Raw genomic sequence first — 24392 nt, 5'->3', positions numbered from 1 at the left:
CCGGGGATTCAATGCCCTCTGTGGGCAAGAAGCACATAGTACATGGACATAAATGGTAAAACACTCATACATATAAAACAATCATGTATTTTTTTGAAAGAGGTATTTTTACCCCAATGCCATGGGTGGCGAGATTGTGAAGCTAGTGACCTGATGGGCACTCCTCTCACTCCAAGGGTAAAGTAGACAGAACACAAGGTACAGACTCAGAAAGACCCTAGTTCAAATTCCAGCTTTGCCCTTTAATATCCACCAACCTGAACAAAGTAAAATAACTTAAGCTCACTAAATCCCTTTATCCTTCCTTCCAATAAAGGAAAATTATATCCACGTAAGAGAAGTATATGCAGAGGACATTATATTATTCTCCCAGACTGCTTAGCATGTGTTATGTGTGTCTTGCAAGTCACTTTTTTTTTTTTGACTCGGAGCCCTGATTCTCAATTTGTTGTTTAGCACTGGTCTTTTCACAGTGCCCAAGAAACTGCCTTTGCCTCTAAATGATTCTATATCTTTTTTCTCAGTCAAATTTGTGCATCTAAATTTCATTTTAAAACTGAGAATGGATGAAGGCAGAAGTAGCTCATAAAGAGGTAGAATGGTACTAAGATATTGACAGAAGACAGCTTAGTGAATGGATAGACTTGGAATTAGACACTGGGTCCCTTATACTTTCTCCAAGTGTTATTTAGAAAGCACAAAAATGTCAATGAATTGACAGACCATTAGTTAAGAAGATGTGATGTCCTGTCAGGAGAATACGGCATCACATGTATGGGGCATATAAGAAATCTTTCTTTTCTTTTTTCTTTTCTTTTCTTTTCGTTTTTTCCTTTTCTTTTCTTCCTTCCTTCCTTCCTTCCTTCCTTTTTTTTTCTTTCTTTCTTTCTGGAGACAGGGTTTCTCTGAAGCTTTGGAACAAGTCCTAGAACTAGCTCTTGTAGACCAGGCTGGCCTTGAACTCACAAAGATCCACTTGCCTCTGCCTCCCGATTGCTGGGATTAAAAGCGTGTGCCCCCACCGTCCAGCTACAGAAGTTATTCTTAACTAGCAGTTAATTGTGCTTTTCTGCTCCAGTCTCTAAGTATGGTCAAAGTACTCAAGGAAACGTTAGGCAAAGGAGATGGTTCTGGGTTTTAAATATGGTCTCCAAAACTCAAGTTGAAATGTGCCACTCTTGTGGCCACTGAGAGGCTCAGAGCTTTAGGCATCTGGCCATACTGCATGGACAGTCAAAAAGCATGGCAAATGAATGCTGCTGTTCAACTAGTTTCTGTAACATGAGGGTCAGCTTGTTGGGGTTTCTGTCCCACCTAGTTCCCCACAACCGGCAAGCCCCAAAGAAAATCACACAGAGATCTCCATAGAATTATAAACGGATTGGTCCATTAGCTCACGCTACTTATTAGCTCTTGTAATGTATATTAACCCATTATTCTTTTCTATGTTAGCCACATGACTCGGTACTTTTCTCAGTTGGGCAGATTACATCATGCTTCTTCCATGATCTGGGCAGGACTGCCAGAAGAGCTTCTTTCCTCCTGTCCTCATCGTCCCACCTCTACTTCCTGTCTGGCCAATCAGCATTTATTTAAAACATGATTTACAGAATACAGACAATTCTCCTGCACCAAGCTTCCACCTTTTGATGAAGGGCCAGGAGCCAAGTCTAGAGAATGGTGTCACTCTCTTTCAGGAAATGTCTTGCTACCTCAGTTAACCTAATAAAAATGATCCCTTACAGGCATACTCATAGATTAAACTAATCTAGATTCTTCCCTAGAGGAGTACCTGGAGGCTCATCTAGGTGATCCTGTGTCCTAATAAGTTGACATTAACTATGACAGTAACCTTTTCATCATTCACTCCTTTTGCTCTCTGCCTCCTTCTCCTCCTTTTTTTAATGTCCCCATTCTTTGGTATGTTCAGTCATGTTCAATGTGACAAAAAGTCCTTTATCAGGTGCAACCTCGTGATCTTGGACTTTCCAGCCTCCAGAACCCTGACCCCAATCAGTCTCTCTTGTCTCTAATTTACCTAGAGTATGATCTTATGTCATCGTCCCAGAAAACAGACAAAATCACTGGTACCAGTGTACAGACTGTGAGAATGGGCACTGAAATGAGAGTGCCTGAGCCAGTGTTTGCCTTGTCCTTCCCTGAGTTTGAAGCAGTGCCCATCACCCCTCTGAGTCTGTGTTTCCATTGCTCTACTAACAAATGATCCTCAGCTCAGCTGAAAATATCCACCATCTATTATCCAACGCAGTTGCATAGAACAAGGAGCAAATGTCAGCTTAGCAAGATGTTTCCAGTTCCAGGCATGATTGGGGCAGCAGCCATGGTCTCAGCGAGTTTGGAGGACTTTTCATACGGTGGCTGGCTCACATAGTCTCAAGCCCTCACTATGCAGACTTTTGCTTTTGATGGAGCTGTTGCACATCCTGCCACCATCACAGTCATTTTATAGTCGTGGGGGGGTTATACAGCATCATTTCTTTCACTTTCTAGTGGTCACAGATAGCGACCCTGATGCATTGTGAAAGATGACCATTAATAGGCATGAGCATAAAATTACTGGAATATGTCTTGAGGAGTACTCTGGTAATTTTTTATCACATGATGATTCTAGGTAAGTATAACATTGCACACAGGGCCTGGTAAGACCCCTAGGAAGTATAGCATCTGTTCTGTAAACACAAGGACCTAAGGTTAAATACCCTCAGCTCACATAAAAATATCAGTTGTGGAGATGCACACTTTTAATACCAGTGTTGGTACAAAGGGAAGCAGGGACAGATGGATATCAGCTAAGGAATAACATCTGGGGATGACCTCTGACATCTATGTACACATACACACTTAAACACATGTATGTGGGCACCTGCATAAATGTGTACTCACACATATAAATTACTGCATGCAGATTCTAGTGCCTGTTACACATATACATGCACTATAAGAGCTCAGTTGAAGAGTGGCTGGGTGTAAGTACGGTCTTCTTTCTTCTTTTATTATGACATCCTTTACTGTTAATATCATCATTGCCAACATTATCGTTGCTCCCAACAGTTCATATGGTGCTTTAGCACCATAGTAACTGTTGTTATCAGCAGACAGGGCTTCCTTGTGAGAGATTAATACCATGAAATGCAAATGTCTTCAGTTTGGAAGTAGAGATGAATCGCTGGGGAAACTTGGGGTTTCTGCTCATCCACACCAACAGAGATCCTTAATTTTGCCCATATATCAAGCCTTCATTAACTGAGGCCAAGAAGTAATATGCTTCTCTCTCTCTCTCTCTCTCTCTCTCTCTCTCTCTCTCTCTCACCTGTGCTCCTAGTCTTAAAATAAAAGAGTGGGGGTGGGGAAAATGCACAATAGTTGCATTCTCTTCTCCTCTTCCATTATTACATTAACAGATGGGGAGTATTATTTTAACTTCATTTCTTAAGTCTGTAAACTGAAATTTTGGAAAATGAGATGGCTGTGTAAGTTTCCCAGATAATGATATGGGGATCATGACTGAGGACAGCTCTTTTGCCTGTAGTGACAGTGGTGCCTTCCTTTTTCTCTTCTGTTTTCAGAAGCCTGCTTAGAGCCTTGCTTTCAGAGGGTGCTATTTAATTTTCTTTTTTCCCCTTGTCATTTCATTAGGAAGGAACTAGAGACATGGAGAACACTAATATCCACCACACTCTAGAGTCAATGACAATGCCTCTTAGAAAGGTCAAAAGTAACTTAGAGAAACAGACGCCCTCTAAGTCCACATACAGAAGGGCTGGTACTCTCTACCAGGAAGGGATGTATGTTGGAGGCTTTGTGTTTTGAAGGCTCAAAAGAGGATCCATGTGATCCCAGGGCAATGAAAGAGAAAGGAGAAGTGCAGAAGGACAAGTATAACAAGTTTTAGAAAAAAACAGACTGCAGAAGTCATATTAACTCACAGTTTATAGGGCTGCTTTGCTATCTGGGAAGAGCTATTCGTACAATTTGAAAAGGGATTAGGAAAGGGCCTCTGAGACTGTTACCTAGTTTGGGGATAGCAATCTTTACCCAAGCCAGGCTTAGCCACCCATCTTCGATAAGTCAATTAAAGGAGCCAAATTAAAAGTGTAAAGCAGGGAAGAGATTTGTTCTATGTGGCCACATTAAAAAGAGGGACAGAGATCCACTGAATCTCTCTAGTCTGTTTTTGGGTCCTGGAGTGAGGTCAAAGTTTAGAGGGCCAAGGATCTGCACATCTCAGCTGTCTTAGTCTGGGTGCCGTCCCCTCCACCACAGATCCATCCTTTCCTGTGCTCCAGTCTCATCCTGACTGGTGGTCTGACAAATTGTTAGAACAGTGTGAAATCTCTTTCAGGGATACAAGTTTCCCTGCTAGTTCGGCATTTTCCTTCCCCTAACATAAAATTCTTGACAAAATACCCTTATCTTTGGTGTCCATTGTTTCATTGATGTGACATTGACTGAGAGACACAAGAACATCTTTAGAATACCTTCATTTCTACAAGGACACGAGTCACCACTTCACTTCCACAAGGCCACTTCTCACACTTCAGTTTCTATGTCTCTGACATAGGGGTGACCAGAAGTTGATTCTATAACCCAAACAGGTAAAATAGCAATGAGCGCTTTGAAGATTCTCATACATGAATAACCTCAGTGATTCGGAAGATCATCTCCTCTAACATATTTCAATAGTGCCCTTTCCTTGCTTACAAGTCTCTGTTTTTCTTTGCTAGACACCGAGTAACACCACCACTCTTTCTGCATGTCTAGAAATTAGCATAACTTGGAGCAAGCCAGAGACTGAGTTTAAATTTCTATTGGCTGAGATGGGGTGAAGGGCAATGGGCAAAGATGTAGTCTTGCAAGAGGCAAAGTTCAGTTGGTCTTACTATTGCGGGACAGGAATCATAGTGCCAATTTTACACAAGCATCTGGCCACGTGTTACTTGGGTTGTGTCCTAAGTGAAAAGTGGAAGAGTCAATTCCTGTATATACTGCCCCCAGCTGAATACCTCATCTTCCACTCACAAACCCCACTGGTGAGCTGGGATGCAAGACATGGTCTTGTTTTTATCTCTGCAAACACTGTTCCCAAAGCCTCAAGGTAAACCATATGGAGATTCCCTTACTTGTTCTGGAATGGTTCCTCAAGAGCCTGCAACCACTTTCCACAATCCAAAGCACCTTCTCTGTTCTCCCCTAGCAATCTCTTGATTTTCAGGGTTGGAGGCATGAGGTAGAAGACCTGGTTTTACTGCTAAATATACAGCAAGCAAAGAGGCGCGTGTGCTTAGAGTACCGGCAAGAAATGATCCATCCCAAGACCTTCAGTTCCTAGCCAGCCCTACAGAGGGAAGAATGAAAATGTCCTAACCATTGGTTTGGAAAACTGGGAACTTAACAGAATAAACTTGTTTGCTATCCTTGGCTCTTTCTGCATCCTGGGCATCTGTGGGAGCATCTGTGGCTGTGTACTTGTTAGTGTGGCCCTGTGGATACTCCTTAGATAATCCTGAGGTCCAAGCCTAAAATGACTGCTTTGTTTAGTTTTGACTTTTGTTTTCCTTTCTGCTGTGAGCCTTACGGATCAAAATCTTAAATCTTGCAGCTAACTTTCAAGAATATATATATATATATATATATATATATATATATATATATATATTACACACACACACACACATATATATATGTATGTTTTCTTTGTCTAGACTGGAAACAAATTCAAAATTCTGAGAAATATTATTTTAAAAATGAAAGTGAAATGTGGATTATAAATGTGGCCTAGTTACAATGGGCACCAATGGTCGACTGTGTACTAAGAATAATTCTCTTGAAAGGGTTAGTGATTATATTTCATAGACTTGAGAGAAGCAGGTGGTAACTCATCAAGCCAATGGCTAAAAAAAATCAATAGACACAGGCTTGATTTCAGACAGAGTCATTATTATCTATAAAGCTTAATGTATGAAAATATAATGTTCTAAGCTTCTGTTTTCTCATCAGTGGGATGGGATTAAAAGGGAGAGTGCTGATAGAGTTCCTATATGGAATATTGAAATTTTATGGGTTCAGAGTTCAAAGAGCACAATGGGACACATTGTCCTCTTGGGTAAGCAATTTATTAGAAGAGATGTTAATGTCATCGGCATACAGACAAATAGACAGGGGCTGTTCAGGATAGTCCAGGCCCAGAAGGCAGAGTGGGGTCTCATTTTATAAGTCTTAAAGACATGGGAGGCTTCTTGTCTCTGGATTCCTGGGTAGCAGCAGGAAATGAGGAAATTACAGAGAAGGTGCCACTATGGGAATGTAGAGGAGGACCTGTACTTTTAGTTAAAGTGTACCTAGTATATGTATGGAGATGTGTGGCCATGTCTCTGCAGTCCTCTGATAATCTGGAGTTTAGAAGTCTGAAGTCTGTAAGCCTCCTTTGAGAAGGAGGGACATTGGGAAGAATGGGACTTCCCATTCTTCTCCACTGAAGGCTGGGCTGACCAAAATCTTCCCTGAGGCTCTGATATATCGGCAGAAACATAGTTCTTGGTCTAAAACCAGAAACATATCTGGCAGAATTAGTAATGGCCTGGGGCCTGGGCATGGGGGAAGCTGTGGCTTCAGATTATGAGAACCCAGCTATTGTCATTGTTCAGGGCTATGGTTATCAGTCCAAGGCTCCTGTGTTCTTGATCTGTGATGTCCTTGAGATACACTGTGTTCCCTTTGTGCAGCATTGTTTGATTAGCTTTCCACTAACTTCCTATTTCTTGGTAGAAAACCTGTATATAAGAAGCTGTATTTCTTAATAAACTTGCTTAGCATAAGACAGACATAGCTTGTACAAGACCCCCTGACTCAGATTTCCTATCATCTTTCTTGTCTCATCTCCTAGCCCTCCTACTTAGGATCCTGTCACTGAATAATGACCTGCTGGACCAGGTCACTCCTGGAGTCTAGGCACCTGGGGAGTGTGTTAGGAGGTTAAATACTCCCAGACAGGCTCTAGTTAGGGAGCTTGCATTTCATTTCTGCTACAGCAGCTGGAAGAAAAAGGCTGCTGTAAGGGGCATGGCCTGAGTAGTCCCAGACTCAAATCTAACAACTACGGGAGGGGAGGCAATGTACATGAAGTCTTAGTACCATACCTAGCACATAGCATATATTTAATAAATCCTATATTTCTGAAATAAGAAGAGGCCGAAATCTGCACAGCTAATCAGTTGCACTGAAAATCAGCTCTCTTAATTTTTATCTGGGGGTCATTTTTGTTGTTGTTCATGAATATTGGATCTGTATTATGTCATTTTAGATTACTAATTTGCAAATCACAGCTATAGGTCTTTCAAAGAAAATTAATTTTATGTCTAGAATTATCAAATTAGAGTCTAATCTCTTGGGCTGGCGAGACTGCTCATTGGATAGAGATGCTTGCTAACCAATCTGATGAGACAAGTTCAAACTCTGGAATATACATACACGAAGAAGGACAGAATTGACTCCACAAAGTTGCCTTCTGACTTTCATATGCATGCTGTGGTATACACACCCCCTCCCACTCACACATACCATGCATGCAATAATAATAACACACAAAAATTTGCAAGTGATTTTGCACAAATTCTAACCGGTGTCAGATATTAAAGGTTGAAAGCTGAATGGTAAGAGAACTATAAGAGCCAGCCACTAGTTTTCACCTCTATGAATTCTTCAGACCGAATGGGGTATCCTGTCTCCACAAATCCTCAGACTGAATGTCTTGAGCTCCTGTCTCCTCCTGCCTTATATTCCCCTCTCTGCTCATCCATATCTCTTTCTGTCTCCACCTCCCTAGGGTTGGGATTAGGCATGTGATTCCCAAGTACTTGGAATAAAGGTGTGAGCCATCCTCTTTTGTCTCTGCTTCTCTTTCAGATGGGATCAAGAGCTTGTAGCCCATGGTGGCATTGAATTCACAGAGTTCCTACTGTCCTGTTTTCTGAGTGCTGGGATTAAAGGTGTGTGCTACCCCTGCCTGATCTTGTTGGCCAACTAGTGGCTAGCTCTGCACTCTGATCTTTAGGCGAGCTTTATTTGTTAGATCACAAACAAAATATCCCACAAAGCATTCTTCCATGTTAAGTGGCTTGGGAACGTGAAATAGCACAGTGACTGAAAACCTAAGTATTGAGATCAAGGAAAAGGGCATCTCAACTCTGCTGCTTCTGGTTCCTGTTTGCTCAACCCTCTCAAAGCCTCCGGTCCTTACCTGTAAAATGAGATCTATCTCAGCAGGTTCCTTACTTGAGGATCAAAGAAAACATATTTAAAATACATTGCATCAGAGCTAAGATGGAGAGATTGTTAACAAAAACAAAACAAGCAAAGAGCAAACAAACAAAAACTAGTGGTTTGCACTGTCCGACTTGATATTAGTGGGAAGAGAAGGAACCAGAGCTAAAGGGTCCCTCAGAGGGCTCCCAGAGCCTGAATGATTGACCCACTGGGATTCTGACAGGACTGGGTGTAGTTAATGTGGCCCATCTGCTAGGCTGCTGCAAGCCCCTGAGTTTTTTTTACCCCCATGAGCATTCATTTGAGCTGATTAAAGTTTTTTGAATGTGCCACTAGCCTCTGGTACATCCTGTACTATTTACATTGTTTTGCTATTAGGCTGTTTACCTTAAACAGTTTTGTTCTTTTCAAAAGAAAACATGTAATTCTCCCATGGTAGGCTAGCACACATTTGTATGAATAGTGTTCCGTTTTCCAACCCACAGTATGATAAGACAGATGTGGATAGGGTCGTGGAAAGAGCAGCAGAGTAGCAGCCTGCTCCTTGGTGTATGTGACTTCCAGATACCTGGAGACCCTCTTTGTTGCTTGTGTTCTTTTTTAAGTGTGTGTGTGTGTGTGTGTGTGTGTGAGAGAGAGAGAGAGAGAGAGAGAGAGAGAGAGAGAGAGAGAGAGAGAGAGAGAGAGAGAGACTGTACATGAGGGTGTGCACCAGTGGATGTAAAGGCCAGTAGAGGGAATGTCAGCTTGTTATGTGAGTGTTGGGATCCTAACTCTGGTCTCCATAATTGTATAAAATACATTCTAACCTGCTGAGTCATCTCTCCTGCTCAAGTTGTTTTTTAATGGCAAGGGTCTAGATATGATCATTGTTGTGTTCCCTTGGACCACTAAAACACTATGACATGTTTGGCACATGCAGCATGTTGGCTGGAAGTCTATGAATGAACATCCATAGTGGATGTACCATTCTCATCCACTTTCAGACTATCCTGAGAACTAGTTTGAAGAATGGCAGAAGACAGTCCTCATTGCATACATGATGGACTTAATGGACATTGATGCTAAACTTTATTTATTTATAAAGTAAATAAAATGAATAGTTAACCATTGTGGAAGCTGGCTATGAATGAGGAAGGTGGTTTTCAAATCTGGTAATATTTCACATAACTTTTAGTATGAGCATTTGGGATAGACACTACCTTTATTTTTTTCCACATAAAAATACAAAGTAAGAAAATAATTAGTTCTATATGGTGGTGTGTGCTTATAATCCCAGTACTCTGGAGTCTGAGGCTATGGGTTCAACATTGCTTCAAGAGTTTATGTCCTATAGCATCTAAAGAAAACCAAGGTGTGAAATTGACAATTTGTGTCTCTGCAACGTTTCCATGTAAGGTGAATATTCTAGGGTAAATGAAGAAATGCAGACAGGAAACAAGAAAACAAGACAGATTACCCAACTTGCTACAGCCACCTGGAGAGCTTTCTGTTAACGACTGCCAAGTCACTTGTCACTACTGTGTCCACTGCCTTTCCATCCCAGCATGTGTCCTTCCATACACCCTTCACCTTGTCCCACATCCCTCCCTGCATATTCTTCAACTGCAAAATAAGACCAAAATAAATAAATAAATAACCTAAACCAAAAAAACCAATCTACCCCCCCCCCCTCAAAATGTTCACAATTGTGTTTCACGAATGCTAGGGATGAAGACATCACTTCCCTTCTCTTCCCTCCCATACCTTCCCCTCCTCTCCCCTTCCCTCCCCTTCCTTCCTGTTCTCATTTCTTCTTCCCTTCCTTTCCTTTCCCTTGTCTTCCCCTTCCCTCCCTCCCACCCTTCTTCCCTTCCTTCCCTTTTCTTCTTCCCTTCCCTCTCCTTTTCCCCTTCCCCTTCCTTCTCTCCCCTCCTCTTCCCACATCACTTTATGTCAAACAGGACTCCCCTGTGTAATGAAGTGAAGTGTGGTTCTTTTCTAAATCCCAGTCTAGGTTAAGACTCAGGAGCTTCCCCTCTGGATTTCTCTAGCACTGCACCTTGTTCCCATACCTAACTACACAATCCAAGATAGCCTCCCTCCCCTCCTCCATCTTTTCTCCTTTCCGTCGCCCTTTTGTCTTCATTCCATTTTCTCTCCTTATTTTTCCTTCCTCTTCCTTTCTATTCCTTCCTTCTTTCTTCAAATTTTGTGTATTTTATACTATACAGGAACTATTTACTTACAACTAAGATGATGGAATATATCACCTCTGTTTCAAATAAGCAACTTTTCCTAAAGAAATGCCACCTCCTAAAGACATCCAGACCTTCATGTTTTAACTCTAATGTCCATGTTCATCTTTGGTATCTCACAGGAGCAACCAAATGCATGCACACTATCTAATTCCACACATCTCCTCTCTTGACTCCTGTCAGCTCAGCATCTATTCAGTGCTGTCCATAATCTGCTCTTCCTTCTCAAACCTCTATTTGAGGGAGTTCCTTTAGGTCCATCTCAGAAACTTTATTTTCTTTTGAAATGTCTATACTGTGATCATCCAAGAAATTTATACCCTGTCTCCTTAACATTGTCTGTGGGTTTCTCATCCAGCCACATCCTTGTGTAAATTTTTGACAAATGTTTTCTGAGGGAAGAACACACTTCCAAAACATTTCTGTGACATACAGTTAACATACCTGTTCACCTGAGCATGCAGTCTGTAGGAAGGCATGCAGCCTCACTCTGGCCTGGAAGTTCATCCAAATAGACCCATATCCAGTTAAATCTGAAATTATGGGTTCTTGGGGAAGTACTCAATCAAAAATATGTATAGTTAGGTGATGCTTCTTGGGAATCAGTGGCATACACTATGAAGTACGTTAGAGCATTGCCAATGGGAGGTTGTAAGGCACCTTCTACTTCAACACCCCTTGAAAAAAATATTAGGATGGCATAACTAATATTCCATATCTGGAATAACTCTTCCAATGAGCTTGGCCAATAACCAAAAAACAGATACACAATCAAAAACACTGGACTGGGAACAAGAATATGTTTTTAAAAATTGTATTGGATTCTTATGAAAATGTAATATATAGCAAAAACAAAATTTAATCTATACAAAACATCTGTATGCAATTTTCAGTGATTGCGAGGGTAGCATTGTGTTTCCTTAAAGTACTCAATGTTTTACCATACCTGCTCACATCTACCCCCTAATAGTCTTTATAAAAATATTAATACATATCTGAATGTGTGTCCATATTATGCACACATATACTTGCCATTAATCCACTTTAAAAATATAAAAAGGCCATATGTTTTCTTTGTCTTGGTTAATTTCTTTTGTCAAATTGACACAAGCTGGAATAATTTGAGAAGAGGAAATCTCAATTGAGAAAATGCCCCAAAATTTGGGAAAATTTTGGGATATTTTCTTGACTAATGATTGATGTGGGCTGTGCTGCCTGTGAAGAATATGGTTGTGGGTTGTATAAGAAAGCAGACTGAGAAAGCCAGTGAGATGTATTGTTTCATGGCTTCTGCTTTAGTTTCTGCCTTCAGGTTCCTGCCTTAGCTTCCTCTGGTGTTTTCTCACAGAATAGAAACCTTAACCTAAGGCACTCTTCAGTCTCTTTTTCTTGAAAACTGTTGCTTAAAAGTATTGATTTCTTTATAGTTTATGTGCACAAGTTCTTGTAACGATGTAGAAATGCACACATGTGCCCAATGCTCACAGATGTCAGAAGAGGCCATTGGATGCCCTATAAATGAAGTTACCAGGGAACCAGGAACTGAATTAGGTCCTCCGAACAAGTGCAACAATTGTTCTTAACCACTGAGCCTCTGAAACTGTTGCTTTTGATACATTTAGCTGCTCCGACTTCTCACAGTCATTTCTCTGAATAGAGCTATCTTATTCATTCTACCCACTGCTGGCTGTTTGCTTCCAAGTTTTCGCTATTGAAAGCAAGCCAACAGAGAAACATGCTTACTCTTGGACTCATGCGTGAATATGTCTGTGCAGTAATTGTCTGCAAGCAGCACCTGTCACAGGGTTTGTCTTACTCTCCACACCTGACACTTCCAGAGACCCTTCTAAGGCAGTTCAGTTTGACTTTCCTCATAGGGCATTGTGCTTTCAGCATCATGAAAATGTGTGAACCTTATTGATGATGGGCAGCATCAGGTGCAGGTCAGCTTTCTGGCTCTAGTGGGTCAAAAAGCACTACCCTGTGCAGATGGTGAAAAGGGTTTTGAGACATAAGGGAAGGGTAAGCTGTTATCATAAATGATTAATCTCTTCTCCATTTCTCCATTCACAATGGCTACTTTCTTTTATATGGGGAAAGAATATATGAATCTTTTTCTCCCTGGGTTATCTAAACTTAAGGTGTTTCTAAGAGCTACATTTTCTCAGGTTTTGTTGTAACACACATGCTGTAGTCTGGTGTTTTCTGTTCACAAAATTTCTCTTAACACCTTTTCGTGGGTATGTGTTTTCTTTGAGGTGACCTCTAAGTGTTCAGCAGAACACACACACACACACACACACACACACACACACACAGGCATTGCTGCTAAGATTGTATAAGAAAATCCTGCAGGAGGGTTACGAGGCACGTTTTTCTTTGCTCCTAAGAAGATGGAAGACTCTCTGACAAGGATTTTATTTTCATTGTAGTGGGCTGTCAGCAAGGCCATTTATCATTGTCTGCATTAATAAGGAAAGAACAGAAGAAAGACGGCTTGCTGCCAAACAGCTTGGGGATGTCCCCGCAGCACAGATCAATCAGCTGTGCACACTGGCTATTGTTCGATCATCAATTCATTTTCATTGAGTTTCAGGACAGATAACACCAGGCCTTTTTCAGAAACACGATCCCAAACTTACCACCTTTCCTTGCTTTCCAGTTCAGTTTTGTAAAGCCCACAGCAGCCTCATCACAGAGGCATATTGTGTTTAGATTAAGCCACTTCCCTGGAAATCAACTTGTGGCAGACCACCGCTCTTCTCCACTGCCTGAGTGCACAACAGTCTTAAGGACCTTTCAAAACTAATAGGCAAAAGAGATTGGCATCAGGCACATGGGCATGCAGAGGGAGACTCCTGTGCACCGGTGATAACATAATAAATTAAGCAAAGCAAAGCAAAAAGTGCTGCTAGAGCTACAGCAAGGGCAGCAGGCCTCAGAGGAAAGCTACAGGATTCCTTTTGTTTGTCCAGTGTAGTGGGCATTTGTTTTCTTTTATTGAGAATTCACTCTGCTTCTACCCAGAAGAGTTTCTGGGTTTCTGTTCTCATTGCTGTTTTGCAGAAAACGTCACCTGTGCAACTTTCCGAGTCTGTGATTCTGGTTTGGCTCCATGCCCATTTGCAGTGCTGGGGCAATTGATGATGGTATGGCACAACTCAGCATCTCATTCTCCAGGCCACAAAGACCAACTCATAAAGGCACAATGATATCATTAGAATTTCTAAGATTCTTGAGTATTTGTGGAGTAAGAGGTCAAAATGGCAAGGTTATAAAAATAGTGTCTTGCTGGATGAAGCAAACTAATAAAATTTTAAAAATAATTAAATACAATTTGAATTAGATTTCTATTATAATAGTCCCTTGTTGGATTATAATCCCCCAAATGCCAAATACTAAATATCAAGTATCAAACTAAGTCTTTAAAATATTTCCTGACACATCTTCTCTGTCTCTTGATCTCTGTATCCACCTCCATTTCCATCTCCATTTCTCTGAAATCAGTGAGTTTTGAATACATATCATCAACAAGAACAACAACAAAATGCTCATGCCTCCTTACTAGAAGTGTCCATGTTAATTGTGTCCTATGCTTGGAAAGTCAGGAATAAGGCTAGTACATATCACAATTGCCAATAGGCTAATTGGGTTAGATCATTTGACAGGGACAACAATTTCAGCTTGGGGGAGAGAAAAATAAAAGTACCAGGATAACAGCCGAAGTTGTCATCTTCCCTAAGAAGTGCCAGACTAAGGCCTAGAATGTGGGATTCAAGAGATGCAGTGTGTGAGATTTGTCATTGTGCACGAGTAAGACTGCAAGGCTGAGCTGACGATACACTGGAAGTTATGGTGCACATGGAAGGACAGTTATCTTCATTGGGGATGTAGCTGACCCTGGGCCAGTGGATGACCATACACCCATGCACGTAGAGGCAACACTAATTAGGTGTAATTGCATATTTTAAAAAGAGAAAGGGGAAATGACTTTGAGAGAGGTGAGGTGCTGTTACAGTGTAGGGGGAATCGAAGATGCAAACTTAGGGGCTAGAAATAATAATACAATGTATACCTGTATAGAATCCTCAAAATAAAAATAAAATAAAATAGGAAGCTGAAATATAAATGACATTTATGACGTGTCAAGATTTTTTTCAAAAAATCTTAAATGAAAGGCATCTTAGAAAAATAAAAATGGGTATAATTTGTTGTTGATACATCTTTAGTAAGTGGATTACACAAGAGTCCTTTTCTTTACTTTACAGAGTAGTACCACATGAGAGAGATGGGATGAAGCCAAAGAAAACTGTTGAAAGCAGGTGGGATGTTGTGTGCATAAAATCACTAGCCACACAATACTGATTGCTAGAAACCATCTCAGAAAGTATGACAGTTCCCTAATTTGCTGAGAAATATCCATACTGATATCCAAAGGGGCTGGACCAATTTGCAGTCCCATTAGCAATGTAGGAGTGTTCCCTATGCCCCTCATCTTCTCCAGGATACGTTGGCATCAGCAAGACCCAGCAATACCACTTTTGGATCTAAACCCAAAGGATGCTCAATTGTGCCACAAGGACATGTGCTCAAATATGTTCACAGCAGCATTGTTTGTCATAGTCTGTACCTGCAAACAACCTAAATGACTCTCCATTAAAGAATGGATGAGGAAAATGTGGCACATTTATATAATGGAGTACTGCACAGCAGAAAAAAATGACATCTTGAAATTTGCAGCCATATGGATGGATCTAGCAAACATCATATTGAATGAGGTAACTAAGACCCAGAAAAACAAATATCATATGTACTAACTCATAAGTGGCTTTTAGTCATAAAACAAAGAAACCAGTCTACAATTCACAATCCCAGAGAACCTAGACAACAATGAGGACCCTAAGAGAGATATACATGGATTTAATCTACATGGGAAATAGAAAAAGACAAGACCTCCTGAGTAAATTGGGAGCATGGGGACCATGTGAAAGGATTGAAGAGAAGGGGAGATAAAGGAAGGGGCAGAAAGAAAAAATGTATAGCTCAATAAAATCAATAAAAGTCTATGCATGAAAAAATGTATGACAGTATATTGGACACCTATAAATTCAGCACTCCAGAGAGACAGAGGCAGGAAAATTGACAGGAGGCATCATGAGCCAACTAGTCTAGACTATTCAGCATGACAGCAAGAGAAAATCAACATCAGCAAGGTAGAAGAAGGAAAATCACTTCCAAGGGAAGTCTTCGAACTCCCCCAAGTGCATGGCTGTTGCACACACATATTCACATACACACCAATTGTGAAGATTATTCTTGTGTCTTCTTGAGTATATCCGGAAATTAATAAAACTCAAAAATGGAAGGACACATCCATGAGGAATTTTTGTTTAATTTGATCTGGAAAGATCTACTTGTAATCTGGGTCTTTGAGGTGGAAAGACACCTTTAATCTGCATCTTTTGATCCTGGAAAACCTACCTCTAATCTGGACGACACCATCTGCTGGAAGCCTATGTAAGGACCTGCAGGAAGGAAGCTTTTGCACTTTGTCTGAGTGCTCTTGCCTCATTAGCAAGTCAATTCCTTCACTGACATTAAAGCCTACTTCTTCAGAATTCCAGAATATACTGAAGACCAGCTGAGACATTCAGCATTGTGGAATGACAGCTACTTGATTCTGGGACTTTTTCTTTTCTTTTTTCTTTTTAAATATTTTTTTTAAAAAAGAAAACAAACTATCTTCTTATATTATACATACCAATCCACATCTCCACTCCCTTCCTTCCTCCCATTTTCTCCACTTAACCTTCAGCTTCCAGTTCCCATCCACTCCTCGGAGAGGGTAAGACACATTGTTTTGGGGAAGGTTCAAGGTCCTTCCTACTATATCTCGGCTGAGCAAGGTATCCATCCAAAGAGAATAGGTGCTCAAAAAGTCACTACATGCAGTAGGAATAAATCCTGGTGCCACTGCCAGTGGCCACTCAGTCTGCCCCAGTCATGCAACTGTCAACCACATTCAGAAGAACTAGTTTGGTCCTATGCTTGTTCCTTCCCGGTCTGGCTGGTGGTGGTTAACTCCCATTAGTTCAGGTAGACTGTTTCAGTGGGTGTACCCAACATGGTCTTGACCTCTTTGCTCATAATCTCATTCCTCCCACTCTTCAACTGGACTTTGGGAGGTCTGTCCAGTGCTCAGATGCGGGTCTCTATCTCTGTTTCCATCAGTTGCTGGATGAAGGTTCTATGGTGATATTTAAGATATTCATCAGTCTGACTGCAGGGCTAGGCAAGTTCAGGTCCCCTTTCCTCCATTGCTTTGGTTCTTAGTTGGGTTCATCCTTGTGGATCCCTGGGAATTTCTCTAGAGCCAAGTTTCTTGCTAACCTGACAAGGGCTCCCTCAATCAAGATATCTCTTTCCTTATTCTCATTTCTGTCCCTCCTCCATTTCGACAACCCTGTTTCCTTAAGTTCTTCTCGTCCCTCTTCTTCTCCCCTTCTCTTCTCCTTCTACTCTCCCTTCTTCTCCCACTCTCATGCTCTCAGTTTTGTCTATTTTGACTTTACAGGCAGATCTATATATGTTTTTCTTAGGGTTCACCTTATTACTTAGCTTTTCTAGGATCATTAATTATAGGCTCACTATCTTTTGTTTATAGCTAGAACAATTTCCAAAGACTCAGTACATACCTTATTCATCTTCTTGGGTCTGGGTTACCTCACTCAGGGTAGTGTTTTCTAAATTCATCCATTTGCATGCAAAATTCAGGATATCATTTATTTTTTACTGCTCAGTAGTACTCTAATATGTAAATGTGCCACATTTAATATGTAAATGTGTCCATTTCTTGGTTGAGGGTCATCTAGGTTGGTTCCAGGTTCTGGCTATTACAAATAATGCTGCTATGAATATAGTTGAACAAATGTCTTTGTAGTATGATTGAGCATCTTTTGGGTATATGCTCAAGAGTGGTATTGCTCAATCCTGAGGCAGATTGATTCCCAATTTTCTGAGAAACCACCACACTGATTTCCAAAGTGGATGTAGAAGTTTTCTTCCCCACTAGCAATGGAGGAGTGTTCATCTTACTCCACATCCTCTCCAGTATAAGCTATCATTGGTTTTTTGATCTTAGCCATTCTGACAGGTGTAAGATGGTATCTTAGAGTTATTTTGATTTGCATTTCTCTGATTGCTAAGGATGTGGAACATTTTCTTAAGTGTCTTTACGCCATTTGAGATTCTTCTGTTGAGAATTCTCTGTTTATTTCTGTACCCCATTTTTTAATTGGGTTATTTAGAATTTTGATGTCTAATTTCTTGAGTTCTTTATATATTTTGGAGATCAGTCCTTTGTCTGATGTGGGGTTTGTTGGTGAAGATATTTTACTATTCAATAGACTGCCTTTTTGTCTTATTGACTGTGTCCTTTGCTTTACAGAAGCTTATCAGTTTCAGGAGTTCCTATTTATTTGATGTTGTTCTCAGTGACTGTGCTACTGGGCTTATATTTAGGAAGCAGTTTCCTGTGCCCATGCATTGAAGGTTACTTTGCATTTTTCTTTTCTATCAGGTTCAATGTGGTCATATTTATATTGAGGTCTTTAATCTATTTGGACTTGAGTTCTGTGCATGAGGATAGATATGTATTTATTTTCATTCTTCTACATGTTGATATGTAATTATGCCAGCAGAATTTGTTGAAGATGCCTTCTTTTTTTTCATTGTATAATTTTAGCTTCTTTGTCAAAAATCAGGTGTTCATAGGTGTGTGGATTAATACCTGGGTACCCCAGATTTCCTGGATGTTTTATGTTAAGAATTTGTTAGATTTAATGTTTTCTTTGACCAATGAATCTATTTCCTCTATACTATCTTCAAAACCTGAGATTCTTTATTCTATCTTTTGTATTCTGTTAATTATACTTGTCTCTGTAGTTCCTTTTTGTTTGCCCAGATTTTCCATATCCAGAATTCCCTTGGTTTGTGTTTTCTTTATTGCCTCTATTTTAGTCTTCAAGTCTCGAACTGTTTGCTTCACCTGTTTGTTTTTTCTTGGTATTCTTGGGTTTCTTTGAAGGATTTATTAATGTTTTCCAATTTTTGTTTGTCATTTCCTCCATTTCTCTATGGGAATTTTTCATTTCTTCTTTAAAGGTCTCCATCATCTTGATAAATTTATGTTTAAAGTTGTTTTCTTCTGCTTCTTCTGGGTTAGGATGATCAAGTCTTCTTGTTGTGTGACCACTGTGTTCTGGTGTTAGCATGCTGCTTTTTAGGTTATTGGATGAATTCTCACATTGGCACCCACCCATCTCTTCCTTCAAATGAGGCCAGCAGTGTTTTTGCATCCTTGCAGTGACTGAGTCTTTGGGAATTGTTCTTGGTCTGCTTTGTACTGTCAATGTCTGTGGCTCAGGGAGCCACTGAGGTCTCTCTAAGCTTGCTCTATTGGTCTTCTCTCCTGGTTCACTCTCTTGGTCCTCTCTCTTAGTCCTCTCAGTGTTGTAGCAAGCTCTTGGTCTCCTCAGTATTGTAGAAAACTCTTGGTCCCCTCAGGATTATAGAAAGCTCCTAGTCCCCTCAGTATTGTAGCAAGCTGTGTTTCAGAGTTTTACCAAGTTTGCAGGAGAATAGGTAAGTTTGGGGGTGGAATGGAGCTAGTAGCTTGCAGGGTCCAGTGTGTGTGGGTGGATATTGGGTAAGCCTACCTTCAGGAAACTCTCCTGCTGGCTGGCTAGAGAAGCCAAGGCAGTTGGGGAGGGGCCCAGGGTTTGTCCCATTGTGGAGGGCCTATAGAGTGGGATGTTCCGCCATGTGGCTGGCTGGTCACTGACCTCTTAGTCCCCTTAATATTGTCTCGAGTTATGTTTCAGAGTTCCACTGAGGTTAAAGAGGATAGGCAAGTTTGGGGGCAGGAGGGGCTGGTAGCTTTCAGAGTCCGGTAAATGGGGGTGGGTATTGGACAGGACTCTCTTTTCATAGCCAGCCATTGCAAGTTAGTTGGACCACAGCATGTAAGTCATTCTAATAAAACTTCATCCTATCCATATGTAGATACCTTCTATAAGTTCTCTTACTCTAGAGAACCCTGACCAGTACACTGGTAAATAATAACAATAAATTTAAAAAGGGAAGCTCTTGAAAACATGGGAAATTCAAATAAATATTGACTACTTAAATATTGTCTTAAACAACTTAAAACAAATAATAAAATTAGTAAATGACCAAAATCAATAAGAATGAATGAAAGATCTAAAAATACTTCAAAGTGTATGAGCTATAAAGAATGAGGTCAAAGTAGAAAATTACAAAACATGACTGACAAAAAGGAAAGGAAGTTTTTCTCTGATGTGGGATTTCTCTTTGTATGCTGTGATTATTCTTGGTTAATAAAGGAACTGCTTTGGGCCTATAGCAGAGCTATAGGGGAGCAAAGCTAGGTGGGGAAAACTAAACTGAAGACTGGGAAGAAGAAGGCAGAGACAGAGAGATACCATGGAGCCACAGCTGGAGACAGCTGGAGACAGATGCGCTGAAACTTTGCTGGTAGGCCACAACCTCACGGTGATGCACAGATTAACAGAAATGGGTTGAATTAAGATGTAAGAGTCAGCCAATAAGATGATAGAACTTATGGGACAAGAAGTGATTTAATTAATAGTTTCTCTGTGATTATTTCGGGAGTCTGAGTGGCTAGGTACAAACAAGTCACTGTCTTACTATATTTGTCCCCTTCTGTCACTGATGCATGAAGAAAGACACAGTCCCCAAAGACTGTAATAACCAATTTTCTAAAGATGTTAATTATTCTGCAATTGATCTCTAGACTTTTCTGTAATCCTAATTAAAATCCTGAATTTTTTTATTGTGGAACTTAACTTTATTTAAAAATCAATGCAGAATTGCAAAGAGACAACATGAACCAATACAATCGTGAGGAAGTTCAATACTACTATAAACCCACAATGGTTTAAGTGAGAATACTGGTACAAGGGTAGACGCAGAGACTAATAGGACAGAAGAGATAGCTCAGAAACATACCAGTGCATGTAAAAGAGCATGCCTTATGATAAAACCACCTCTCCTGAATAGCAAGGAAAGATAACCTCTCCAATCTGTAGAGCTGCACCTGAAAGAATGTGGAAGATAAACAAAACTTAACCTCTGCTCATACATAAAGCAACATGCTCAGCACTAATATAAACATAAAAGGAAAAGCAATCATGCTTTTAGAAGACAATTTAAGTAAATATCTTCATAATTGCTCAAAGGAGACCATTTTAAAACAAGAACATAAAAGCATTAACCTAAAAAGGAAAATATTGATAAGATGAATTCTACTATATTAAATAATGAAATTGTATTTTTCAAAGAAAACAATTAAGAACACTTTAACTCCACACAGCAGGGGAGGATGTTTGTAAGACAGACAGCAGTAAAAAGATTCCTCCATAGAGTAATTCTGCCAGCAAAGAGTTCAAGAGATGGCTCAGCTGTGGAGAACACGTACTGCTCCTGTAGACTGGAATTTTTTTTCACAACACACACAGTGGACTGCCCAGAACTGCATTTAACTACAGCCCAAGGGGATCTGACACCCTCTTCTGGACATTTTGTGTACTTGCATGCAAATGCACATGTCACACACACACATACACACACACACTCTTTCTCTCTCTCTCTCTCTCTCACACACACACACACACACACACACACACACACACACCACACTGAGAAGATTCTTAATAATAGAAAAAACTACCAATTATAAGATAAATCAATAAAAGTAATGTATAAAATACCTCAGCAGGCAATTAACCCAGGAGGGTAACTACATGATTGTGAATATAGGAAATGGTACTCAGCTTCCAGAGTGATATATATACTACCAATTAAGACCATGATGAGCTACTACTACAGTTCACCAGAGAAATTAATATTCAGCTAAAAAATACCTACAGGACTGGAGAGATAGCTCACCAATTAAGAGCAAATAGCATTTTGTGGAGGACTCAAGTTCAGTTCCCAGCACTCATGTAGGGTAGCTAACAGCCACCTTTAACTCCAGCTGCAGAGAATCCAATGCCCTCTTCTGACCTCCTCAGACTCCTGCACTCACAATTGCACATATGTGTACAGAAAAAGCACACAAAATTTAAAAAAATGAATCTTAAGAGAGGAATACCAATAGAGGTGTATTAATAGAAAAACCCACACTGCATGAAGAAGATATACATTGTCATTAACTTTTGGAAACAGTTAGATGATAAAGACCAAAGTGGGGTTTTTCATATCCACAGACTCAGTTATTTTACTTCTAAGCATATAGTTAACAGAAATGTTTGCACATGTTTACCAACATAAACAAGAATACATACCAGAACATATTTTTATAATAGCCTTAACTAGAAGCCATCCAAATAATCGGTTACAATATGACAGATGAATAAATGGAAATGCATTTGGAAAGTCAGCATATAACACTGAAAGTGAAAAAAATCATACTTGTGACATTTATATAAATGGGGTCCTGTGATATACAGTATTTTTTCTGGATTCTTTTTATTTTCTTTCTTCATTATTTAATTTTAAGAACAATCTTTTTCATAGGAAGCCTTACCGTCTCTGAGGAGTGGATGGGGGGATGAGGTGAGTGGAAGGTGGGGGAAATAAGAGGAGGGGAGGGAGAAGGAACTGGTATTGGTATGTAAAATGAGAAAACATTGTTCAAAAATAAGTATGTCTAAGTTGTCATGTTGAATAGAGGCAAACCCTAGAGATAAGTAAAGAAAGTGATCAGCATTGGGGAAAGAAAAATGATAAACAAAAGGCTTTGGGTAGGGGCTTTGTTATGGGTGGTAGGTGCGTGAGTTTGCCTTTAGAGCAGTTCATTAAACATATTTAATAGTAGTTGCATTTGAATATATTTGGAGGATATATGCTACATTCCATCACTAAAGTGTTTAAAATGTCAGCATTAGATAACTGATGTACATAATTTTGTGTCACAGGGCATATCATGTGGTAGCTCAACAGAGATCCCTATAGTCAGATGTTTGGATTGAAACTCCAATTCCTTCTAAGAGAAGGATCCCAGTTTCATGTCTGTTGCGGTGACAAATACCCTTACCAAAACCAACTTAGGGGGAGACAGGGCTGATTCCAGAGAGAAAATACAGGTCACAGTTCATGATTGAGACTGACAAGGCAGGAACCCCAAAGGCAGGCCTGCTTGTTTTTCCATACAGCCTTATCTCTAGCTAAGAAATTCACTTCACAGCCAAAGAAGAGCACAACCATAAGCCACCTAGAAGACTGGCTTATACTCAGCTTGTTTTTTTAATATATTTCAATACCTAGGGAAAGATGCTGCCCACAGTGGGAGAGGTTCTTCTACAACAGTTAGAAATCAAGGTAATGATGGAGGAGGGTTATCTGTCTATTGTGTTATTTTCATTGGTCAATAAAGAGACTGCCTTGGCCCCTTGATAGGACAGAAAATTAGGTAGGCGGAGTAAACAGAACAAAATGCTGGGAAGAGGGCTATGAGCCAGAAGCCATGGAGCCAGCCACCAGGTCAGACATGCTGAATCTTTCCCGGTAAGCCACACCTCGTGGTGCTACCACGAGATTATTAGAAATGGGTTAATCAAGATGTGAGAGTTAGCCAGTTACTAACTCTCTAGAGATAATGGGCCAGGCAGTATTTAAATGAATACAACTTATGTGTTATTATTTCTGGGGCTAAGCTAGCCATGCGGGAGCTGGGCAGGATGAAAAGCAGGCCTGCCCGCAGCCCCTCACTACAAGGTAATTCTCAAAAAAGATGCTCAAAGGTCTATAGAATCTAGGCAATATGTCCCAATTTAGATTCTCTTCCTAGATAATTCTAGGTTGTCAGTTTGAGGGTTAAAGCTAACTAGAACAAAAAGCATAGCATCAAATACTACAAAGTATTTCTTTTCATCATTGATATATGAACATCTCCCACCCTGGAGCACAGTCACATCACACACACACACACACACACACACACACACACCTTTTAACAAATTAATGTAAACTCTAGGAACTAAAATGAATGTCAGTTTTTTTTCTCTTTCTAAACTTATTTTTCCTTTTTTCTTTATTCAAAATTTGAAAATAGATTTTTAATACAATATATTCTAATTATCATTTCCTCTCACACAATGCCTCTCACCACACCCTCCTCACTTTTCCACCCATCCAAATCCACACCCGTCCCTTTTCTGATTAGAATACAGACAACAAAAATATTCTTGTACTTTTTCTATGTCTTTTTCTTCTGTTTGTTTTGTCTTTTTTTTTTTTTTTTTTGCTTTTTTTTCCTTATCTAATTCTTTTCTTTTTTTCCCACAAAAAATTTCAGGAGCAGGCTTTAGAATATTGAAAATAAGGAGGATAAATTTTTTTTTGAAAGTAATTTTATTAAATTATAAAAAGTTTCCATTTACGCCCCTCCTCCCAACGCCCTCCCACTCCCCCCCTCCCTCTCCTCCTCCCTCTTTGTCCCCCAAGGGCAGTCAGGGTCTCCTGCTCTGTGGGGAGTCCAAGTTCCTCCCCCCTCCCTCCAGGTCCAGGAAGGTGAGCATCCAAACAGACTGGATCCCAAAAATCCAGTATATGCAGAGGAAACCAGTCCCAGTGTCATAGTCAATGGCTTCTCAGAAAGACTGCAGGCCAGCCACATTCAGAAAATCCGGCCACATTCAGAGAATCTGGTTGGATCACATGCTCGTTCAGTCACGGTCCATCTGGCCTTGGTAAACTCTCATTAGATCCGACCCCTTGTATCAGTGGGTGATAGTATCCCTCGCAGTCCTTCGTCATTTTCTTCCTCCT

This window comes from Myodes glareolus, chromosome 3 (genome assembly GCF_982192425.1).
Source record: "Myodes glareolus chromosome 3, mMyoGla1.1, whole genome shotgun sequence".
NCBI lineage: Eukaryota > Metazoa > Chordata > Mammalia > Rodentia > Cricetidae > Myodes > Myodes glareolus.
The sequence above is the reverse complement of the archived record's forward strand: the minus strand, read 5'-3'. Positions refer to the sequence as shown.